Source organism: Xenopus laevis, chromosome 3L (genome assembly GCF_017654675.1).
Source record: "Xenopus laevis strain J_2021 chromosome 3L, Xenopus_laevis_v10.1, whole genome shotgun sequence".
Lineage (NCBI taxonomy): Eukaryota > Metazoa > Chordata > Amphibia > Anura > Pipidae > Xenopus > Xenopus laevis.
This window is the reverse complement of record NC_054375.1, coordinates 116,020,320-116,040,325: the sequence shown is the minus strand read 5'-3', so window position 1 is coordinate 116,040,325 and position 20,006 is coordinate 116,020,320. Positions and strand designations below refer to the sequence as shown.

Sequence of the window (20,006 nt, the reverse complement as noted above, 5' to 3'; positions counted from 1 at the left end):
AATAAAACAGTAGCTTGTACTTGATCCCAACTACAATATAATTAATCCTTATTGGAAGCAAACCCAGCCTATTGGGTTTATTTAATGTTGACATTCTTTTTTAGTAGACTTAAGACATGAAGATCCAAATTACAGAAAGACCCCTTATCCTGAAACCCCCAGTTCCTGAGCATTCTGGATAACAGATCCCAAACCTGTACCTCATTTTTGTGATATTATGTACATTACAATGATGGACACAAAGGGGGTTATTCACTAAACTCCCAATGCAAAAATCGCGAATAATTCGTGTTTTTTTTTTATATAAAATCGGACTTTTAAAAAAATCACGATTTTTTTTAGAATTTATTAAACCCAGAGGATGGAAAAGTCAGAATCAGAAAATCTGGCATCTCAGACCTGTCGAGGTTGCATATAAGTCAATGGGAGAAGTCCCAATGATTTTTTGATGTGCGCTGAGTTTTTGGCAATACCCTGAAGTTTTCAGGTGAAAAATCTGAAAAAACTTGAAAATCAGATGAAAAATCAGAAAAAAACGTGAAAATCGATGAAAAATCAAAAAAATCTTAAAAATCTGATTTTTCACGAGTTTTTTTCCCGAAAAGAAAATTTTCGGGAACGTGTACTAATAAATAAGCCCAAAAAACCTGTGCGGATTTGGTCTGATTTTTTTTCAGAAAATATTGAGATAAATTCGGACTTTGATAAATAACCCCCAAAAAGTCTATGGAACCCTTGGGTCATTGAGAGTAAATAATGAGACATATGCACCCACACTGTTTTTTAGTTGGACAGACCTGGAAGACAGGGATGTGTTTTTCTAAACAATCAATGTTTTCATCTTTAAATATATAAAAAAAAAACACACACACGCGGAGCAAAATCTGCTTTGTAGGAACTGAAAGCCTAGGAAAGATTTAAATACATGAAGTGATCTTTTCCCTCTTTGTACATTAAAGAAAAGCACTGTATCATGTTAATGGAGCTTCCTGCAGTAGTCTATGCCATTCTACTATCAAGCCAAAAGAAAAACATGGAAACAGAAAGTGTTTTCTGTTCTATTTCCACAGACAGTGGGATTTAAGGAGGAGGTGACTGGCTTCAGTTTCTGCTTCTGGCTGCCCACCGAATACAACGGAACAACAGGGAATTGGATTGAAAGGACAAGAGAAGAGCTGCAGAACAGCTGAGTTGCATGCAAAGACAAATTGCAGCTCGCAGAACTGGTGCCAACCTTTGTCACTCTTACAATGACTTCCTCTCCCTTTGCAAATGAAGGTTGGCAATAGTGCTAATTGCTGTAGATTTACACTGTTTCCCTGCAATGTGGGAGGCAAAGAGAAAGCTGCTTAGCAGCATCCTGATGGGTATTCACTGACATTTGCAGTCTGTTGCTATGGTCGCCCAGGGACTTTTGTTTTGAAGTGCTGTTTTTTTTTTTTCATGCTTATCAGATGACGTCATGGATGTCCATGGATGTGACAGGCCACCTTTAGGGTTGGAGGTTTTAAAGAGACAGCCTCCAGCTACAACACTAGCTCTGGCTATTGTCTGAGAAGCTGATATAAAGATGGGGAGACAGTCCCTTCACCAAGCTCAGTCTCAGCGAAGCTCCTTACTTAGCACTACCTTCATGTGCAGCGAGAGGGTAGCATGCCATAAAAGCCAGCTGTGATCATTTCTCTCTCTGTACCGCCTCTCATCATACAGCAGCATGTGAAATTCTCTTCCTTACAGCTGCACACAGCAGCCAATAGAATATGATCGCTGCTGGGTAGAGAAGGCATCTTCAAACTTTAAAGAAGCAAACAGACTCTGTGTGAAAGAGAAAGGTAAGGTAAATTGGTTATCATTATTTTCCTATAGCCAGGATACAAAATGTGAATCCTCTGGGTGATTTAGAGTGGAAATATGTTAGATGTGTCTACTTATGGCAATACCTACATAAATGTGTGTCTATTCCACAACACACATGAATGTATTAATTACTATTTTCTCAAACAATGTGTATATCTATCTATCTACAGTATCATCTATCTATCTATCTATCTATCTATCTATCTATCTATCTATCTATCTATCTATCTATCTATCTATCATCTATCTATCTATCTATCATCTATCTATCTATCTATCTATCTATCTATCTATCTATCTATCTATCTATCTAACTATTATCCATCTATATCTATATATAATCTATCTATCTATCTATCTTAATATGCAAAGCTTTTGACATAGCTATAAAACTGTGAACAAAAAAGTAGTTTTTCAAAATAGAACAAAAAAAAGTTGTTTTTCAGAATAGAGTATTTACAAAAAAATATACATGTAATTCATTTTACATATGACCTGGAGTAAAGGGATTAGAAAACATTGAGTTGTTACTGTATGTAACAAAAACACAAATCGCTCTGGTACATGGTAATGCTGGCTTGCATTAGCAGATGCATTTGATTATAATTATATTTATTTTATTTTTAGAAAATGTGTATAACTGGTGGATGTCATTACTTTTAATTTTCCAGATTACTGTTGAGTGCTTTCCTTATGTTTTCGAAGGCTTTGGTCTCCGGTTTGTCACTTTTAGGAAATATCAGATCATTTATGCAGTGTGACTTTTCTACGGATGTTGTCTAAATTGGTTAGAGATTCACCTACGTGCATCTTATAAAACAAGGAGGAGGACAATGGGTGTGATTTTTACTTAAACTGCACATAACCAAAATATATATTAATAGAAACCTCACAGATCAGAATGCTTGTATAGCAGCCTATTGATAATCTAATTTTGGAAGCCCTGACTTGATTATAGAATTCTAATTTAATAATGCTGGGCAGTGTGGATTTCTGGATGTCTTCCAATGCAAAGACAAACATAATATTGAATAGAATTGCGGTAAATAACTACATTCTGCATTGACTTTATTGCCTTTGCCAAACCCACATGTTAACAGGGTGCAAAGAAAAAGTAACAAATACTTATTTTGTGTTCATGTACCCATGTGTGTATATGTGTGTGTATATAAATATTCATATATGCATATAATTAATTTGGTCACTTTACTACTGTTGCATTTGATTCAAAGAGCATACTATTTAAAAGAAAGAAGGGATTTTGTTGACAGAGGATGAACTTTTCATTCCCAGTCACCTCTTCAGCAATGTATTGCGGTTAATAATTGAAAAGGTAGATTGGTCTGGCTTTGTGTTCCTAGAATGAATGGTAACCAGAGATTTTCATTAAGGTACCTTCAGCACCACCCTAATGAATAGATCCTCGCTCAATTCAAACAAACTAATCTGCTGAACCACCCTAATGAACAAACGTTTGCAGTTACAATATTTCTGAACCATATTTGGGCTCAGGTTTTTTTGGCAGTTTATTTCTAGGTCTATGCATGTGAGAGACACACGGCTATTAAAAATTAAAAGCACAAGTGTAGCTTTTATAAAACAGAAAAGTTCAGATAAAAGCTTTTTTTTTTCCTAAGTCAATACACTATAGTGAAACATGGTCTCTTCAAGACCAGTGTATATGAACAGCATATAAAGCCAGGCTATTCAGCACCACTCCTATGGACAGCATTCTACAACTGTACATTGGAACTGTGCAAAGTCAGGTTATTCTGTGAATTTATCCAGCATACCAGTTCTCACATGGTAATACTGGTGACCTTGTAGCTTCCATTATACTTACAATGGATTTACATTTAACTGCCGTCCATTTTCATAATCTAATTATCCTGCAGACCTGTTGATTGTTGACCTTTTTTGAAGTCTTGGTCGATTCCTTTTTGTTTTGGGCATGTAGATTCGAAGTACAAATACTCCTATTTCATTTTAACACAATAGTTAGAATACAGAAACTTAATATAATAATGCAAAACAGTTCAAAATTTTAAAATCTTGTGTGTAAAGATGAAAATGATGCCAGCTTCCAAATTCCCATCTGAAATTCCATAAGCCTAGTATTTTCAAAGTTTAAAAGGTGACTTGCTCTACTAATGACATTTTAAAACATCTATAAAATATTATTGAACACATATACATACAGAATACATTCATAATATAGTGTTGATTTAAAATTGTATAAACCAATACATTAATACACTATTTTCTTATAGCGAAGTGATACAACTCGGTCATCTTATATCATCTTAATTGCACTGAAATGTTTTATAGATAACATGGCATGTGTTCATTATACCAGATAGCACCTTGACTGGTATATCTGTGAAAGTTGAAAATACTGTATTACTTTTACATTCTGTACATTTTACTAAGTAACAACCACATATTACAGGTATGGCATCTGCTATGCAGAAAGCCCTTCTCCAGATAGCTCAGAAAAGCAGCAATGTAAATTCCCATTTTGAGAGTTGAAAAAAAAAAATTTTTTTGACAGATTTACTTTTTTTGTAATATACAGCATCTTATACTTGGTAACTAATCTAGTATTTTACATAGCAATACAATCCTACTTTTTTAATGTTGAAATGCGTTTTAGTAGCCTTAAGTCATAGAGCTCTACATTATAGAAAAATAAATACCTATTATCCAGCCCCAGATCCCAAGCATTCCAGATATAAAATGTCCTACCTTGTTACTGTAAAATGAATGAGAGATTCCAAATAATTCTTCCTCTCCTCTTTACTTTTAAGCACTAAAATGTCACTATACTTTTTGTACTTTTAAGCCCTAAATTGTCATTACATATAGTTGCCTATACTCATTTATTTCTAGAGTTTTTCTAGCTTTCCGAATTTCTCATTTTGTATTTCCAAAGAAAAAAAAAATACTATTTTCTCGTGATCCAATTATTTGCATTATCATGAGAACAATGGCTTCCACATTAATGTGGGCTGACCTTGCTTCATGCATCTAGTCAGTAATGGTACTTTGTGAATTGGCATGAATATTATTATGCAAATTTTAAGTGAATTTTCCTTTCTTTAGAGAGCCATGTCATTTTCACATATTTTCTTTTTCCCCTGATTCCTTGAAAGCAGAAAATACTGAAGCACGGATTTCAAATTTATGTGCAAGTAAAATAAAGTTAAATGGCGTTATTCTGAAGTACTGTTATACTGCTAGCACAGGCGTATGAATATATTTAAAAAATATATAAATAAAATTGATTGCTAATTTGTTTATGTAAAGAATTTGCATGGCAATTGCCAAGATTTCTGTTACTGCAAACATCTTGAGAAAGATGTTAAAGATAAAATAGATTAAGTATGTCAAGAAGCACATTTACGCGACAAATTGTAATGCTATTATAGGTTTGTAATTGTACCCTAGATATAGTCAACATGTTAGGGAATTAGATGTATATTATAATACATTAGCTGGAATACAGAAGCTTGGTTGATACAGATAGCATATTGGCTGGCACTGGCCTCAAAAACAGTTGACACTTGAACAAAAGACAGGCAATTCAATCTGAACATGGTGCGATGTCCTACAGTACAAGTACATTTCTATTGGCTTTTGTCTGCTTATGCATAAAGAATCATGTACTGAAACACAAAGCACAAACGTAAGACCTCTAGAACAATATTCTAAAGGCCATCAAATGCTTTAGGACAAGGTTGACACCAAACAATCTGTTTCCATTTATCATAACACATGTAGTTTCAGATCCCCTGGATTCTTTGGCCCGCCAGCTGTATTTTAATAACAACTTTTGTTATTTATTGAGGGATGCAGACGTTAAAGATTACTCCCCTCAAAGTAGGAATCTAGATGCTAGATGTAGGAATCATGGAAGAATGATTAGGGAACTTCTCAGAACAGTACAATTTGACTCAGCACAATAGTGTATTTTTTTACTTTTACAGATTTTTTAGGCAAAGGTACCAAGAGACAAACCACTAGCAAGATCACAAAGGCTGACTATGGAACATGAAGGGGACTGGAGCCAGTGTTTAATGAGAAAACCTTGGTAAGCTTTGTGGAATTTTTCCCAGTACTTATACTACTGAATAAAAATGTCTAGTAGGCTCCCAGTATGTTCAATGTATTTTATTTTATTGAGTTTACTAGTGTTCAGGTTCAGATTATGGCTGCTCCATGAAAAAATACATATTTAAGAATCCATTGAATACTGGCACAATTCAAGCTGTTAATGCTTGCAGCTAACTCTTACCAGGCTGAGTACTGTTTCTTTTCAAAATTGATTCAAAGATATTTTCAAAGATATTTTTATATTGAAAATAGCATGCAATTGAATGTGTCTAATCGAACTATGACATGATAATGCATACAGAATAAGATTCTTGTTTTCATTTTCTTTTGTAATTTCACAAGCATTGGCACTCATGTTAAAAACGTGCACCTAATTGCTCTATGGCAAATGGAGCTGAAAGCATGATGGGAAAATTTTACTTGACATTTACACTGCATGCCTATTTTCCAAAGCTTGTACGTTTCACAGATAAAAGGAAAATGTCTGCAATCTACATATTGTATCGAGAAATTATGGCAATCAGATTGATATCCTATTTAACCCATCACATAGGCCAACACAAAGTGATCTGGGACTATAATTTAATCATGAATTTATATATCTCAGCCTAATAACCTAGTCAGATTGAATCATGGAACATATTAAGTATATTTTTCAATTCAAATATCACTGCTTTGCAGAAACCACTATTCACAATTGTGACAAATTCTTAAAAAAAGTGCTTCCTCCAACCCCACAAAGGAAAAAAAGGCTATATAGAGTTTATATAGAGAGGCATTGAGACTAAACAATTGAATAACATAAATGCACTGAATACCCTTAGTTATGCAATTAAAAAATCATTAAATACACCTACTGGACACTCTTTGTCATGCAGTAGGGAATTCACTCAATGCACCTACTGGACACACTTTGTTCTGCAGTAAAAAGTACAAGTGTTACCTGATAAAGCAGGGTTACCAGATGTTGTTACTCTGCAAACATACTTAAAGCATTGCTGATGTATGTGACATATTTAATACTTCTTTTTTTATTAACTATGGCATATTAGACAATGTTTCTGTTTAAATGCTTTAACATTACATAACATAGGCTGAAATTTCAATGCATCTGAATTGAATTAATTGTATTAAATATTGTTAATCTGCCTTGTTAATTTACATATAAAAATGTATTCGTTCAGTCACCAACGCTGATCTGCAGCAACTTTAATTGATGACATTTGTCATCTCTCTTGTGTCATTTCTCTTCACTTTTAGTTGTGACATTTTTAATAATGTTTTTATTAAGAGATTACATATAATATCATAAAACATATATTAACTCCCTTACACTTCAGCTGAATACTATAATGTGATGTTTACAGTTTGAGATCGAGGTAATTAACCCGAATAACTGAATTAGCAAATGATGAATTTATGCAATGCTCCTATTTCTTTTGAATATATACACACATCTAAACTTCTCCAAAAATATTCCAATTTCACATTTGTTTTGTAAAATGCAATTAGTATGAATAGGTTGGTTGCCCAGGTGCTTAAGGGAGTACAAATAACCCTACATAACAAAGGTTTGCCATATTATTATATTATTATAGAAACTATAGGTGTATAGTGTAGGAATATAGGTGTATATTCAAATGTTTTGCTTATTTAAAAAACTAGGTTCTATGTCTTTCTTTATAAGGCACAACTCCCATCAAATATTCATTAGTTCAGGAACTTAGAGGCACTCACAGGTCTTCATAAATGAGAAGTTTATTGGGTTTATTGGGTCCTGACGACGGTTTTAAGGAACCGAAATGCATTGATGTGGGGGAATATGTGATAACCCAATAAACTTCTCATTTATGAAGACCTGTGAGTGCCTCCAAGTTCCTGAACTAATATATATATATATATATATATACACACACACATACAAATGAAATAAATAATAATAATAACAACAACCCAGAATTACATATTTCTAGTTCCAAAGCATTCATCAAAACTTAAACATTTAAGTGATTCCCTCCTTCAATTCTCTTTGTACTGTGTGAAATTCACTGCACCTTAAGAGCATGTTTCACACACACATGTAAATTTAAAACATATTCAAACATTTTTCCAGATTGTAAGCCACTATAAAATCATTTCAGCCCACTTATTAAGAAAGGGCATAAACCACTCACAGTGCAAAACAATCATTTCCATAAAGGCAGGCGATCAAAAAGAATATGTAACAGTGATTCTGATTAATTAGATTTAATTAGTAAGCATAATTTCAAAATGACTGTGAATTAATTAGAGCAGTAGATATGCCCTTTCAAATACTTTATTGTAAAAATGCTGTCATGCTTCAATGCCTGCTGCATATTTACTTTCAGATATCTAGCAGTCACACAGAATTAAGCTAGCTTTAGTCGATGATAATATCTAGCTGCAGGATGACGATATATATTTTTTTTCTATTTACAACATACATTATTTTGGCTATTGTGTCTAGATTATGTTCCATGTGGCGTTAGTTCTGTGCACCTGTCAAGCAAGTTGTATTAAATATTTCTTATTCTTTTGTTATTTCCACCACACAGAGAATAGTTTGTTTACTAGAGCACAGATGTTGCACCTGCAGTTATCAGTAGGCGACTACATATTAACAAAATGCCTATTGCTACTAAACCAGACATAAAACTAAAGAAACCAGCAGTAGTCTCTAGCACAATTGAGATCTACAAACAATTTTAGATCATTTAAACTTAAGTAATAACTTGGAGAAGAAGGTGTAAAGGCCTGCCAAGAACTAGCGAGTGATAGAAAATTGCTACAATTCAAGATTGTGTTTTTTACTGAGAAAAATCTAATATGGAACAGCATTGTACATAAAATAAAAATTTAAATAGTAGGGTAGTATTCCCATATAATTTTTAAAAGCCTCATAAATAAAACTGTTGCCAAAATGTACAATTTAATTTACTGTGAAGCATACAAGGTTAAATTGGCGTTTGTGAAACAATTATACTAATAAAGATAGAGGCTGCTAACAATAGTACATGATTTGTTTATTTTAATTGACATTATCACCACCAACAAAAAAATGTATATTTCACTGATAAGCCATACCAGTAAGGTTATGAAGTAAATCTCCTCAGAGTTTATCCCTTTTTATTACTTGCACTGAAGAATCTTTTACTGAAGAAAAATAACATTAAGTAGAACTTCACTGAGATGGTTACCCAAAGAAATGAAACAATTCTAAATGCTGATCTCTCAGCCAACAACTGTCTGCCCTAGTTATATATCTAGGACACAATAAATAAAAAGGAAAAAGGCAAAATGTACAAAAGTGACAAAAAAATAATGGTAATTGCATTGCATGTATGTAATGTATTTTTGATTATATGAAATCTGAAAAACACTTTTTTAACATAAAATTTTCCAGCTCTTTTATTTAAATGAAACCATTACAGTATTTATTTTATCTTAAAGTTGTAAGAAAATCCTCTGATTAAGATCCAATATAATGTTCTATTGCTTTATAATTCTTGTATCCACAAGGCCTATTTTGAATATACAACCATGAAAAAGCTTTATATTTCCACAAAACACATCACAAAATAGAAAGATTTAATTTAATACAATATACCATTGGTTTTTGGAATTATGGATTTCATTAGAGTGGAATGTTAAGTGGAGCTTTAAATGAGGCAGACAAGAATATGAGCAATTTCGGGTAAAAAAAATTCTGGTTTAAACTTATATAATGAGAATATTGGCATTATATGGTAGCATCATTCAAAATTGATCTAAATTCAATTACAGTTAATTGAATGAGACATTTGGGGGCCAATTTATCAAAATAGGTATTTGTGTAATTTTCATATTCTTTTATTGGCAAATTCGTATTCTTTTTTATTACATTTTAGTATATTTTGCCTAGGACTGCTCCCATTGACTTCTAAACGTCTTTGTAAGTTTTCTAATGCCAAAGTTTTACATTACAGTTTTTTTGTTAAACCATTATTGAAATTCATGATTTTTTTATTGCAAAAAAATTTGAATTGATGAAAAAATGAACATTGATAAATAACCCCCTTAAAGTACCTAAAAAAAGGATTTTTTTTTCTGGGGAACAATAAAAAAAAAAGATATAACATTTTCCCTTTCGTTAAAGTGGGACCAGTGCTATCTATGGTTCAAAAATGTGATAACAGAAAAAAATGCAGATGTCTGCTATTTTTTAAAGTGAAATAATATATGTGTCCACATACCATATGCAATGTTAATGCATTGCAGTAATAGAAATGTATTTAATATATTCTTGTGGTATTATTGCTGATTTTATACTGAGGAAGAAAATAAAGCAGAATGACATGTGCTGTACATTTTTCCAGTTCCACACTGGTGAAATCAAAGACAACATTTTGTATACAGTAGCTTATATATTAATATAATTTATATATAATAATAATATATAAATATATATATAAATATATATATATATATATATATATATATATATATATATATATATATTATTTTTAAATTCTTTTTTTGGGGGGTAATTTATTTTGCTATTAAATATATAGCACCATTAAGTGCACTAAATATATGTGATGTACAACAATATATTATACATTAAGGGGGTTATTTATGAAAGATCGAGTTGTGTTTTTCTGAAAAATTTGAGCTTTTCACTCAGACTCAAATTTTTTGCTATATTTTTTTTTTTGAGCTGCTAAAAGCCTGAATCCAAAAATACTCCAGATCTAACCTGTCGAGATCATGTAGAAGTGAATGGCAGAGGTTCCTAGAACCATTTGAAGATGTTTTTTGCCTTCATGATTTTTGGGCTTTTTACAGTGGTTTGAGCTTGAAAACTTGATCAATTTAAGGTATTCAAGGTTTTTTTTAGCCTATAATTGATTCACTACAAGGCATTTAAGTTTCCCCCAACTGCATTCAATCAGGTTTTTTACATTTGGGGGTTAGTTTTTTCATAAATAAGCAAATGTTCAAATTGTGAGTTTATTCAAGGTAGAAAAAAACCTCACAGACTCGACCTTTGATAAATAACCACCTAAAGATCAGATTTATCAAATTTAAGCACACCACCTATAAGCTCAGTCACTTTCTGTTTATTCCTATTCCATTTCTTTATTAATTTAGTCTAACTAATAATTTGATTAAAAATTCCACCCTCACATAAATCTATTGTTTGGCATACAATAAATGAACTCTCCTGTATTCAATCACTATTATGTAATTAATTTACCCAACATAGAGAAATGCATGGCAGGGAAACCTAAACAGTTGAAGGGCTAGTATAATCTTCCAATTCAAGTTAATGTTTTATGTTCTTCTAATTAGCGCTATGCATTTCTATGTTACTAATTATAACACGTTTTTTTAAATATAATTACACATTTTAAAACTACTATAGAGTTGCTTGTTTCCATGCAAAGCTTTCATATCCATTTATATGGTGATTAATCCTATTAGTTGCTCATAATACTGTAGTGATTCAGACAATGTATCTTAGACCACTGTGGACCAGCTGCTTTGTGAAAAAAAAGACGGCCATTTTGACTACATACAAATGTGCCTATAACTTTTTTTTTACATATTTTTTTTTAAACCATTTTTCTCTACAAAACAATCATGCTCAACTAACTATTGAACATTGTTTTCAACCACAAATACAATCATATGAAGCATTGTTGGTTTGGTTATTTTTATAAAGGTTGGGGATCCGTTATCCAGAAACCCTTTATCCAGAAAGCTCCAAACTACAGGAAGACTGTCTCCCCTAGACTCCAAATCCAGATTTTTCAAAATTATTTCCTTTTTCGCTGTAATAATAAAATACTTCCTTATACTTGATCCAAACTAAGATATAAGTAATCCTTATTGGAAGCCAAACCGTTTATTTGGTTTATTTAATGTTTACATGATTTTCTAGTAGATTTAAGGTATGAAGATCCAAATCACGGAAAGCCCCAGGTCCTGAGCATTCTGGATAACAGGTTCCATACCTGTATTTGCAAAAGCAGTGGTTATTTTACATCAGATTTACTTCACATTAGGTGCATCAAAGCCTGCAGTACATAGCAGATATACAGTATGTATTTATGATTATCTTTTCACACAAATGAACCAACCACATTCGACCAAAAAGATCTCCATTACCCAGGGTGTGTTATGCATTTTTGCTGTAATTGTTCTATGTAATGGACATTTTTAATAATGCAACTCACCATATTGATTTCCAAACAAAATATTTATCACCTGTGGAGTCATTTTTGCGTTTGGCAGGCGTTTATTAAAAAAAGAAGAAAAAATTGTTTATTGAAGATAAACTATAACTGAGAATACAAGCTGCTTCTACTACATAATTCAAAGTTATGGATTTTGCACAAATATAACCTTGTTCCGAAACAAATTTATTTTCTGGCCTTCAATTTTGTTTCACATTGTCCTGGTTTCCTATGGTGAAGCAGTGAATTAGAGATATTCAGTGAAACATTATACACGGCTTCACGTTGCATTGAACATTTTAACATCTTATTTGGTAAAAATTGGGATGATACTATTTTAATGAATAAATGGGCAGAGATAACAATTTTAAGTTTTAAATGCTTTAGGGGTACAAAAGGAATGTTTTGTTTATTATCAATGTATCTGAAGATCATTTTTTGCTTAGATGTTCATAGTATATGTAAGGAACATTGCTTATAATCTTTTTTAAAACCACATCATCTGAAACACACATGTCGGATAAACATTTATTTATTTAAAAGGGATGTATGATTAAAATAAAAGACTATTGTTGATGAATAGCATTGTAGTGGAAATATACAAGATCTAAGTTTTCCTTTAGCTAAGAAGTACAGTTCACCATCTTCTAACAAAAATTATTGATAGAAATATCTTGTGTAAATCAAACCATTAAGGGCTATGGATAAAAATGCTTATATTTGGATGATCTGCAAGTAGTAGAATATCCATTTGTATAAGAATAAAACATATGTTACACCATGGGTTCTTCTAACAAATATTCAAAGATAGAATACATTTTTTTGCAAAACAACAAATATACCTATTCAGATAAAAAGTGCTAATTCTTTGGCCATGATCCACAAGATGTGGAATACCAATGTTTAGTGCTTTTCCAAAAATATACAATTCATATGCTTATCCTAAAAGTGTGGGGAAAAATATGACAGATACATTTTGGAAATAATTTTGACATTATTTACAATTGTTATGATTCCATTTTAGTAACAAGGAAATAGCTTTAAAATCTCCATCCTAAATTTATTTTGTCAAGAGATAAAATGGAGAAATGAAAGATGATTTCTTTAAGTGCAGGGATGTTGTTAAAGTAGGTTGAAAATGTATGAAAATGAGACAGTACATTTATAGCATTAAAAACAACAATAGAAAAAAAACAAATAACAAGTAAATAAACACCTGCTAAATTCATGAGAAGGGTAGAAGTTTCCTATTATAATACAAGAAATTGGTCACTGATATACATTTTAACATGTTTAAATACATATCACAAAGGAGACAAGATTTGAAAATCTCACAAATGAATTAAAAACATATTGAAAGGAAACTGTTAAAAAGAATTACCTTCCTTAACATAGAATCAATTGGATAATTTGTAATAATGAGGGGAAATGTTTGATCATCAGTGAGTAATAAGGAAGCTTAATTTCCTATGTGAAACACATCACAGTATCCAAGCCACTGGGTTTTTAAAGTAGCTCTGAAGACCAGATTAAAATAAATATTTTTAGATGTACATGCCTGAGCATCAAAATTAGCCATCAGTACAATAATCTACTCACTCTACATAATAGATGGATAAGCAGATTTGGAAACTATTGGCCAAAGCCAATGTAAATGCAGTGAATTATTTATTGCTATATTCATTTACCAGTGAAGTATTAAAGGTATATATAAATTAATGGTTTGCCCTTAATTATGCTTAGTACAATTTGATTACAAATCAGTGGTTGTTAGTGGTAAATGAGTTAACTAACACCCAAAAAAATTCTACAGTGAAAACACCATTAGCAAGTAGTTAGGAATTGTAGTAAAGCAAATGGTTTATACTAAATCATTTCTGTTGCAATTTTATTTTTAAAAGGAAAATAAGGTTAAATTGTCTGTATTCTGTAATATTTTGCTGGGAAAATGGATTCACCACTATGAATTTGAATATATCTGCCCATAATTTTGAGAAAATTAATTGTTCATTTTTTCTAATAGGAGACCTTGTCAATTAGCTCACAAAATGGTAGTGTCAAGAGTAGTAAATTAACTGTATAGCACCAAATGGGAATAGCAATTTAGGTACCACAGCATAAATTATATAACTATTAATAATTGTAAGTGTTTTTATATGATCTCTGGCTTCCAATTGTTTTAAATTAAAAATGGGTTTGGCACTGCTCTGAGCTTTTTTGACACAGGCTTTTGATTTTCTCCCTCCTTTGCCTACATCAATTAGTAACAAATATGTTTCTGTATCTTCATTTGCAAATTAAGTAATCCAAAATATAATTGTTTCTACCCTTTGTTCCTGCTGTGATTGTTTGTTTTCTGTTATTTCATTAATTAATTTATTTTTGACAATCAATAAATACATAAATAAATTAACCTCATTTAAGACAGACCTATAAGTCTCAACGGAATTAACAAACTTCCAAATTAATTTTTTATACTATCACCTCTACTTTCCACTTATGAAGGCTTTTCGATGAAAATGTCACTTTTGCAAAGATTCCTGGCATTTATCCCCCCTCCCCGAGGTATTTAAAAAAATAAAGCTTTATCTTTTTATCAATGTTTGACTGATGGAATCCTGCCTTTTTCTTATTTATTCAATCCAACCGATGTATTGAATCTTAAATTATCATAATTATAATTTACTGTTGTTCAATTCTTTATTCATTATCTCAGACCCCCAAAATAATGAGTGGTGTAAGATTTCAAACCACATAGAAGGGTCTGGGCAATGTTCTTTTTATTTTTTATTATTTTTTTTCAGTTGATTAATGTTGATATTCCGTGCTGATCGATGAGAATGGTATTAATTTGTTCAGATTCAATATTTGAATGAATAAATCCCTAAAATCCTTATTGAACAGAATTAATCATTAAACAGCCTCTTACTCTTAGCTGTAGTATAAATTCTACCCTATTGTCGTATCATGATTAAAATTAAAAGATTATGTGAAAAGTATAGAGGCAGATGATTTCTCTGAGTAGTCAAGTGGTTCATTGCTCTTGGGTACCTGTAATTAGTCCACAAAGCAAATAGTGTCTATGGTGGAGACCCTAATGCCAAATAGTAAATTATTTAGCCCAAATAACAACCTGCAAGCAATAACAGCTTTCAATAAATGTTTCCCAGTGGTACTGCCTCTGTACAGCAATGTAGAACATGTATTTAGACAGATAGAAACAAAGGTTTAAGCACAGATTAAATAAAGAACTATGCTGTTTTGTGTGTTATGAAAACTGAAAATCTTGTCTAGGGATGCAATTTTTTTTAAATAAATACAGTCAAACCTCAATTCTATATTCCTTCATTTTAAATTTTCCTGGATTTTACATTTTTTATAGTCCGTTTGTGTTGTTATGCTTTTAAGTGGGAGCATTTCCTAGATTTTTGCGTTTGGATTTTTTCACCCTGAATTTTATGTTTTCATTCTGGCCTGTTTTTCTTAAAAATGCCACTTTATCCTCTGTGAATGTAAATTTTGCCACATTTGAAGTCTCTTTATTGCAGAAAACCACTTTTGCAGGAAAACAATGATTTTATGTACCTAAAGCCAATCTGTCCAATTCTTGTCATAATCCATTCATTCATAATATTAGACTATATACTATATAAATATAGATAAATGATGTGTACTTGAGTTTACATGGACAGAAATCAATTTAATTTGAGAATTGTTATTCTGGACTGATATTTGTTGTACAAAGCATTGTCATGTGCTGTTATACTTTCTGTATTTTTGATGTTCTTTTTTTGATGTACATGCATGTTGATGAATTTTGTACTGCTTTTTGGTTTATTGATCTATTTTTCAGGTTTGTGTTTTTTTCACATATTTTGGTCCTATTTCTTATGATGAGTAGTAATAGGTGATAAGTAGTAGTAGTATTATTTAAACACACAGGTCCAGTGAGTTACATTGAACATTAAGGGGGTAATTTATCAAAGGTCGAGTATTAGAGGCTTTTATACCTCGAATGAACTCACAACTTGAATGGTTTCTTATTTAAGAAAAAACTCAATGGAAAAAATTAGATTCAGTGGGTTTCAGTTGTGAAACCCGAACTCAAATGAAACGAGTTTACAGCGAAAAAAAAGGCTTGAATTATTCTAATTGATTGAGTTTTCTGGAAAAACCCTCTGAAAAAGCTTAATTATCATAAAGGCTATTAACATCTTCAAATGGGGAGTTTGGCCATAATAAAAGAGTACCTTGCACTTGATCGCAACTAAGAAATAATTAGTCCGCATTGGAGGCAAAACAATCCTATTGGGTTTATTTAATATTTTAATTATTTTAAGTAGAAGGTATGGAAAACCCCAGGTCCTGAGCATTCTGGATAACAGGCCCCATATATGTAATTGTTCTTGTATTTTCTACTATATACCTGTCTATGTTATGGTCAAACAAAGGCATGTTAATGGGAGTAATATCAGTCTTTATGGATTTGTCAGGAGCAGCCCCATCCTTTATTGTTTGAATCCACGCTACAATTTTGAGACTTTTATTTCAGTATGTTCTGTAGATGCCATAGTTTTCATTTGCAACAGGTTAACATCCAAACAACCTTTTTTTCTAATCACTTATCTTAATAAAGTCTATATTTGTTCTCTGTTGCTAGGCACAGAATTATTTTGCAAAATGGTTGTCATTGGCAAGTTAATGTTCAATGCTAAATAACATATTTATTTATTTCAAGCTTTAAAAGCTTTGATTCAGCGCACTGTGTAATTAAATGAGAAACATGAAACGAGATTGTATTGATGTATTGAAACTAATTTCAGTGAGAAATTCTAGACTGAAGTTTATGTTGCATTTGATCTCTAGTGGCACCAAGCACCATTTCATGTAGCACAGGAGATGCAAGCAATTTCAAATTGGTCATGTCATAACAAGGACCAAATACATTTTAATTAATTTATCGACAATATACACAACAATTTATTGCTTTGCATAAAATACTTGTAATGGACTCAATTCAATTTAGGGCTTGCTATATATTTTCATACTGTTGCTAACTGAGCAAAGGTACCTAGTAACATTATTAAGCTCTAAAAAATATTTCTGCACAGAGAGTATGTTCAGTGGGAGAAAATATAAAAAATTCTATATGAATACAAATGCAAGGTTGCCCTGGCACCAACTAATTTGCAGTGTGTATGCATTTTGGCATGTATTTTTATACATGACACCCTAAAAGCAATAAAGTATTATTGCTTTCAGTTACTAATGAGCTTGGGAATACAGGGATTTTGTAAGTACTATAGCAATATATTTTCAGCATGGAACACAAAGTAGTGCAGCTGTTGCGATGGGCATGTATTTCCAATATTCGGGGCTGTATCAGAAACCTCCTTCTTCTCTCTTGTCCAGTTTATAGTATCCTATGAAATTCAGCAAGTACTAAGGGGCAGATTTATCAAAAGTCGAGGTGAATTTTCAATTCGATTTGAATTGAAAAAAATTCAAAAATTAGAATATCGAAATGTATGTACTGTCTCTTTAAAAATTAGACTTCGACTATTTGCCATCTAAAATCTGTCAAATTGCTGTTTTAGCCTATGGGGGACCTCCTAGAACCTATTTGGAGTTAATTGGTGGACTTTGGAGAATCAAAGGTTTTTTTTTTTGGAAAAACTTTGAATCAAATTCGATCGAATGCGCTATTCCTTAAATTCGTTCGCTTCGAATTCAGCCGAGTACAGACCTATTCGATCGAAAATGGACCTATCCTACCAAAAAAAACTTTGACTTAATTTCGGTTGGTCTTTTTGAATTCGAATTTTGAATTTTTTCCAATTTGAAATTCTACCCCTGATAAATATGCCCCTAAATATTGGTTTGTAATGAACCCTCTATAGTGTGTCATTTGTATCCCTTTAATGTCTGCCTTATCATTCTTTCCTGTAAGCATAATGCATTATTGTAGTGGTACTTCCATATTCACCTGAGTACTTATAGGTTTTAATAAGAGATAGTTTAGCAAAGTTATAAGAAGCAGCCATTAAGAATCATCACCCCTAAATGCACATTGTGCAAATTAAAGTTTTTGCTGTTGTTATATTTCATAACAATGTTAAACCATATAAAATCCATATTAGCTAATTTACTAAATTTCACCAGTGTGGTTACCCAATGTTTTATTGTTTTGATTGGTTGGAACTAAAAGTTGGAACTAAAAGAATAGCTCTGATTAGTACACAGTGGGGTGCAGGTACCGTTTTGATGGGGTTGTAAAATTTTTAGCCATATTAATTAATTTTTAGTGGTTAGTTCTGCATTCCACTTTATGTTAACCTAAAGATGGCAGTAACTACATGCATGAAGGAGTCACTTACACCTTCACAAATCTCAGGAGACTCAAACAATAAAGCTGCTCTGTGATGCAAACAAGAAAATGAAAATATATTGCCAGCATGTACATTTGTGTATGTGGATATGTTATTAGCACATGTTTTCTTCTCTTGTCTGCAATGGAACTAGTTTGTTCTTTAAAACATACATTCATAAAACATGTATTATTCAGGGGCAAATTTACTTAAGGTCGAATATCGAGGGTTAATTAACCCTCGATATTCGACTGCCGAAGTTAAATCCTTCGAATATCGAAGTCGAAGGATTTAGCGTTACTCGTTCCATCGATCAAATGATTTTTGTTCGACCAAAATAAGCAAGCAAAGCTTATGGGGACCTTCCCCATAGGCTAACATTGACTTCGGTAGCTTTTAGGTGGCCAACTAGGGGGTCGAAGTTTTTTCTTAAAGAGACAGTACTTCGACTATTGAATGGTCGAATAGTCGAACGATTTTTAGTTCGAACCGAAGTCCGAAGTAGCCCATTCGATGGTCGAAGTAGCCTAAAAAACCATTTGAAGTTTTTTTCCTCTATTCCTTCACTGGAGCTAAGTAAATGGGCCTCCAGTGTCATTTATTTTTATACAGGTATTTTATGGACCCTGGTGACTAGCAGGGAGATGGAGTTAGAATAGGGATTTCCTGCCATCTGCTTTTAGGCATGATTTGTAATATGCCAGATTGAGTGAAGAGGCTTAAAATCACAAGTCTGTTTTCTTGATATGATACATTGGTTGCACTGCCTATAACAAATACAGTAGCTTTAAAGAAAACATTTGCTGCTGTCGATACTCATCAAAAGAACAGACTGTAAGAGTAATAGGATAGGATATTCAATTACAGTTGATATATTGCAGGCCTCATTTCACATAGTTGTCACCAACAAATCCTTATATGAGAGTTTGTATCGTAAAAGTTAGTGAGGAAACCGGAAATGTTGGAACGGCTGCCCTTTCAGTTTTTTTCTTTCATCAGCGATTGGCAGCACTACACAAATGCCTCACATTTTCATTTGTCATGTCACCTAGTGCTTGGATAGTCTTGTCACTGGAAGGGGGCCTTGCTTCTCAATGTATTTGTTCTCAATTTATTGCTATTTTTGACCAAGTGTAGCAAAAAGTTAAATAGATTACCCAATGAACAGTGGAGTAAAAATAGTTGTAAAAATAAGGTTTTAAAAAGAACAAAATCAACAACAACAAAAGATTCTAAAAGGCTGCACTCAGGTTATCTGAATGACAATGATTCTGACAAAGTGACTGAATTGAGACTTTTGAGCATTTTTTAGTTAATACTAAAAACAAGCTTAAATTCTAGGCGAATGAAAAAAGCTTTAAAAAGAGTTTGGAGAGGGGCATGTTTTCCACTCTGTTGCATCAGCTCTTCTTTTAACAACACTCTGTAA

The 20,006-nt window shown here is 32.2% G+C and overlaps 1 long non-coding RNA gene across 2 annotated transcripts in view; it reads left to right on the top strand.

Moving 5' to 3' along the window:
* The first annotated feature begins 1,577 nt into the window (after nt 1-1,577).
* LOC121401564 overlaps nt 1,578-20,006 on the top strand; it is an 85,550-nt gene continuing 67,121 nt past the window's right edge. For both annotated transcript variants that reach the window (XR_005966361.1, XR_005966360.1), the window contains exons 1-2: nt 1,578-1,832; nt 5,844-5,947. This is a non-coding gene — a long non-coding RNA (uncharacterized LOC121401564). The remainder of the gene's footprint in view (nt 1,833-5,843; nt 5,948-20,006) is intronic.